This window comes from Salmo salar, chromosome ssa01 (genome assembly GCF_905237065.1).
Source record: "Salmo salar chromosome ssa01, Ssal_v3.1, whole genome shotgun sequence".
Lineage (NCBI taxonomy): Eukaryota > Metazoa > Chordata > Actinopteri > Salmoniformes > Salmonidae > Salmo > Salmo salar.
The window spans coordinates 100018113-100024140 of NC_059442.1; the positions used below are offsets into that span (position 1 = coordinate 100018113).

At 43.9% G+C, this 6028-nt stretch overlaps 1 long non-coding RNA gene across 1 annotated transcript; it reads left to right on the forward strand.

Annotated features, from left to right (window-relative positions):
- Positions 1–349: 349 nt before the first annotated feature.
- On the forward strand, positions 350–4123 carry LOC106590973 (uncharacterized). The gene is made up of 3 exons (XR_001325145.2): positions 350–736; positions 3302–3566; positions 3862–4123. It is a non-coding gene; the product is annotated as an uncharacterized lncRNA (long non-coding RNA).
- Positions 4124–6028: the final 1905 nt, after the last annotated feature.

Sequence of the window (6028 nt, forward strand, 5' to 3'; positions counted from 1 at the left end):
AAATGACCAAAGCTTAATGATTAGTTCATTATTTGAATCAGCTTTGTAGTGCTAGGGCAAAACCCAAAACGTGCACACCTTGATGTCCCAAGAACCCAGTTTGGGAAACCCTGGAGTAAATTTCCACACGTTCTGTCTCAATTATATAAGTAACACTACTGCTCTCTGCTGGTGATATGTGGCTATCACATAACATAGAAGGCCTGTATCATGATGAAATGTGACACCGAAATAGAACATTTCTATATTAACTAACTTTTTCTTACTTAGGCAGAGAACATTTATTTGTTTGACATGAACCAGCATGAATCCCAAAATATTTGATTAATAAATCCCAAGAATAAAGATGGTTTGCCATGGAGTGAATTCCCCATCACCTTCTGAGAATTTCCAGTGAACTGTGCACGAGCACTGATTCTTGCAGACAGATGGTTCGTCGACAGTTTCTCAACATGTTCTGACTTAAATCACTTTAATCATATTTGTTTCATTAAAAAGGCTTCATGGCGAAGCAAAGCAGCGTTTTCAATAAGTCTCCGCCACCTGTTCCGAAGGCAAAACCGAGTACCTCACATAGAGAAGCTGACTTGCCATCCTCGGTTCTAAAAAATAACTCTCCAAAAGAAGAAGCTAAGCAAACATCTCAAACTCAGACCGCTAAAAACACTCCTGCAAAAGTGTTCAAATGCGGATTCGGAAGACTCTTTGGGAATAAGACGCCAACAGTAAATGAGAGGTAAGGCAGATGGCTAAAGTTACTTTGCAAGCTAGCTAGTACAAGAACTACTTTGCTTTTGATGTGGCTAGTGCGGTAGTGACCCTTAATTTGTGAAATGGCTAGCTAAAACTCGTCAACACAGGAGAGACGTTATGCAAGGTATTACGATTATTGTCTGAAGTCTCGAGGTATTGCTCGCCTGAGGTAGAGTACCTTATGAAAAGTTGTCTTTCAATCAAATGTATTTATAAAGCCCTTCTTAAAATCAGCTGATGTCACAAAGTGCTGTACAGAAACCCAGCCTAAAACCCCAAACAGCAAGCAATGCAGGTGTAGAAGCACGGTGGCTAGGAAAAACTCCCTAGAAAGAAACCTAGAAAGGAACCAGGCTATGAGGGGTGGCCAGTCCTCTTCTGGCTGTGCCGGGTGGAGATTATAACAGAACATGGCCAAGATGTTCAAATGTTCATAGATGACCAGCAGGGTCAAATAATAATCACAGTGGTTGTCGAGGGTGCAACAGGTCAGCACCTCAGGAGTAAATGTCAGTTGGCTTTTCATAGCCGATCATTCAGAGTATTTCTACCGCTCCTGCTGTCTCTAGAGAGTTGAAAACAGCAGGTCTGGGACAGGTAGCACGTCCGGTGAACAGGTCAGGGTTCCATAACCGCAGGCAGAACAGTTGAAACTGGAGCAGCAGCACGACCAGGTGGACTGGGGACAGCAAGGAGTCATCAGGCCAGGTAGTCCTGAGGCATGGTCCTTTGGCTCAGGTCTTCCGATTGAGAGAATTAGAGAAAGCATACTGAAATACACACAGGATACCGGATAAGACAGGAGAAATACTCCAGATATAACAGACTGACTCTAGCCCCCCGACACAAACAATTGCAGCATAAATACAGGAGGCTGAGACAGGAGGGGTCGGGAGACACTGTGGCCCCGTCTGACGATACACCCGGACAGGGCCAAACAGGCAGGATATAACCCCACCCACTAGAGGGACATCTTCAATCACCAACTTACCATCCTGAGACAAGGCAGAGTATAGCCCACGAAGATCTCCCCTACAAACCCAAGTGGGGGCGCCAACCCAGACAGGAAGGTCACGTCAGTGATTCAACCCACTCAAGTGACGCACCCGTCCTAGGGACGGCATGGAAGAGCACCAGTAAGCCAGCGACTCAGCCCATGTAATAGGGTTTGAGGCAGAGAATCCCAGTGGAGCTAGGGGAACCGGCCAGGAAGAGACAGCAAGGGCGGTTCGTTGCTCCAGTGCCTTTCCGTTCACCTTTACACTCCTGGGCCAGACTACACTCAATCATGGGACCTACTGAAGAGATGAGTCTTCAATAAAGACTTAAAGGTCGAGACTGAGTCTGTGTCTCTCACATGGATAGGTAGACCATTCCATAAAAATGGAGCGTCTATTGAAGAAAGCCCTGACTTCAGCTGTTTGCTTAGAAATTCTAGGGAAGGTAAGGAGGCCTGCGTCTTGTGACCGTAGCATACTTGTAGGTATGTACAGCAGGACCAAATCGGAAAGATGGGTAGGAGCAAGTCCATGTAATGCTTTGTAGGTTACAGGAAAACCTTGAAATCAGCCCTTGCCTTAACAGGAAGCCAGTGTAGAGAGGCTAGCACTGGATTAATATGATTTGGTTTTAGTCAAGATTCTAGCAGCCGTGTTCAGCACTAACTGAAGTTTATTTTGTGCTTTATCCAGGTAGCCGGAAAGTAGAGCATTGCAGTAGTCTAACCTAGAAGTGACTTAGCATGGATACATTTTTCAGCATAATTTTTGGACAGAAAGTTTCTGATTTTTACAATGTTACGTAGATGGAAAAAAGCTGTCCTTGAAACAGTCTTGATATGTTCGTCAAAAGAGAGATCAGGGTCCAGAGTAACGCCGAGGTCCTTCAGTTTTATTTGAGACTACTGTACAACCATTTTTCCCCCCTGGTTGCACATGTGACATTCTGGTAAAAATGTGGTAAAACTGATTTAAGTTTGCCGTTTCTTGGTGAGCATTTTCTTCTTTGCTTATAGCCTTATAGAGTTGGTTGAGAGCGGTCTTGGTGCCACCTTCGCCTTGTGGCGGTAAATAGACAGCTACGAATAAGACAGATGGGAACTCTCTTGGTAGATAGTGTGGTCGACACTAGTCGGAAGTCTTGGAAAGACCGTACCGTGCAGTATCAAAGAGCCCTCACTGCTGCTCAATCATCCTATTTTTCCAACTTAATTGAGGAAAATAAGAACAATCCAAAATGTATTTTTTTTTATACTATCTAATAAATTTATATATATAAAAAAATTATCCCAGCCCCCATCCCCGCAGGAGGCCTTTTGGTAGGCCATCATTGTAAATAAGAATTTGTTCTTAACTGACTTGCTTAGTTAAAGAAAAAATGTAAAAAGCATTGTATTGGTTGGATAGGCATGGGCTAGAGTAGACGGGGAGTTGCAGTACTAGTAATTTCATTTAAAATCCTTGAAGAGAAGTCAACAAGTGGAGATAGGAGATTTATTTCTACGCAAACCGTTTTATCAATAGGTATTCTTTTCCACCTTTTATTCCAGCCCAGCACCATGTCCATTCAGTGTTGGAGCCTTGGTGTGGGCCAAGCTAGTGCCTCAGCCCCTCAGCAGATGAGGGACAGGGGTAAAACCCAGTGCCTGCACGTCCACTTCTTCGAAGAGCCTCCGACCAGGGGCTGGGTCAGCACCAAATACATACAGGGCCATGGTGCTGGCTGATGCTGCTATGCCAGACAGCCCAGAGATCAGACTGAAGATGCCTGTCTGTATGGACCCATCTGATACTGAGGAGGAGAAGGATATGGAGGTGAGACCACCTTTCCGTCTGAATGTACTGCTGCTGGCATTGCATTTCCCTTTGATTAATACTTTATTAATACACAATCTTTATCTATCTAGACACATTGTTCAATGCATATGTAAGCCAATATCAACCCTTTTTCTATCTTGTAATGTAGAACAAGTTATTTTTTACTTTGAACTTACCACTTAATAATGATAATATACTGTTACTCTCTCTTGTACAGACTGGCATATATAATGCAAACGTGTTGAATATTTTCAGAACCCTGAAAAACAAAAATTTGCCCTTGCTCCGACAGCTTGATAAGTCAAGGCTGACCGACAAAGATCTGACTGAAGAGCAAGATGAGAAGGGGACGGTGAAGTCAAACTCTAGTCGCTGTACATCCCACCCCACAGCCGAACAGGGCAGCCCAAGCGTAGCCGCATCGTGGTCGCCTCCAACAGTGAATGCTTGGCTGATGAATTCAATCCAGAGCAGGCAGGAGGCAGCAGTGAGGAAGATGAGGAAGAGAAGGTAGTGAACAGTACGTTGGAGGAGGATGAAGAATGTGAACCCAACAGCCCAGTTAAACCGGTGAAACGCAAACGACCCACGGAGAAGCCAGCACCAAACCAAAACCTAAGACTCCCACTCTTGTCATTGTCATTTTGTCATGTCATGTCATTTTCTCAGTCATCTGACTCCATATGCTCTTATTCTCTCCCCATTCACAGTAGAAGCATGAAACAACGTTCTAAAGACTGTTGACATCTAGTGGAAGCCTTAGGAAGTGCAAAATGAACCCTAAGTCACTATGTGTTAGATAGGCAATGACTTGAAGACTACAAGCATCAGATTTCCCACTTCCTGGTTGGATTTTTCTTAGGTTTTTGCCTGCCATATGAGTTCTGTTATACTCACAGACACCATTCAAACAGTTTTAGAAACTTCAGTGTTTTCTATCCAAATCTACTAATAATATGCATATTCTAGTTTCTGAGCCAGAGTAGTAACCTGTTTAAATTGGGTACGTTTTTCATCCGGCCGTGAAAATACTGCCCCCTAGCCCAGACAGGTTATTTTGTACTTAATGTTGCTACTACCGTCTCTTATGACCGAAAATAACTTCTGGACATCAGAACAGCGATTACTCACCACAAACTGGAAGAAACTTTTTCCTTTAATGAGTCTGACATTTAATGAGTCTGATGTTATACTACTTTCCCGGGAACAGGCCCAAATCCGTCTTTTGCGTGAAGAGAAGACGGACAAAAAGGGGGCTGAGGTCGGGCTGCCTTCTGAGAATTCATAGGTGAGCGAGTAAACCCCCACTGCCATCCGTTCGATTGGCCAACATGCAACCATTGGAAAATAAAATCGATGACCTACAAGCAAGGTTAAACTACCAACGGGACATTTTAACTGTAATATCTTATGTTTCAGTGTCGTGGCTGAACGTCGGGTTATACACTGTATCGGCAGGATAGAACAGCAGCCTCTGATAAGACGAAGCATGGCGGTCTATATTTGTAAACAACAGCTGGTGCACGATATCTAAGGAAATCTTGAGGTTTTGCTCGCCTGAGGTAGAGTATCGTAAGATAAACTCTAGGTAGATGGTGCTTATCTGTATTTTTCGTAGCTGTCTACATACCACCACAGACCGATGTTGGCACTAAGACTGCACTCAATGAGCCGTATACCGCCATAAGCAAACAGGAAACGCTCATCCAGAGGCAGTGCTCCTAGTGGCCGGGGACTTTAATGCAGGGATACTTGTTCGTTTTACCACATTTCTACCATTATGTTAACCTCTTAGGGCTAGGGGGCAGTATTTACGCCGGCGGATAAAAAACGTACCCGATTTAATCTGGTTACTACTCCTACCCAGTAACTAGAATATGCATATACTTATTAGATATGGATAGAAAACACCCTAAAGTTTCTAAAACTGTTTGAATGGTGTCTGTGAGTATAACAGAACTCATATGGCAGGCAAAAACCTGAGAGATTCCTTTACAGGAAGTGGCCTGTCTGACCATTTATTGGCTTTCTTTGACATCTCTTTCCAAAACAAAGGATCTCTGCAGTAACGTGATACTTCCCACGGCTCCCATAGGCTCTCAGAGCCCGGGAAAAAGCTGAATGTCGTTATTCCAGCCCCAGGCTGAAACACATTATCGCCTTTGTCAAGTGGCCGATCAGGGGACAGTGGGCTTAGACGCGTGCACTGGTCGCCCCCGTCTTTCTTTTTTTTCCTCTATTTACCGAAACGCAGATTCCCGGTCGGAATATTATCGCTTTTTTACGAGATAAATTGCATAAAAATTGATTTTAAACAGCGGTTGACATGCTTCGAAGTACGGTAATGGAATATTTCGAATTTTTTTGTCACGAAATGCGCCATGCTCGTAACCCTGATTTACCATTTCGGATAGCGTCTAGAACGCACGAACAAAACGCCGCTGTTTGGATATAACGAT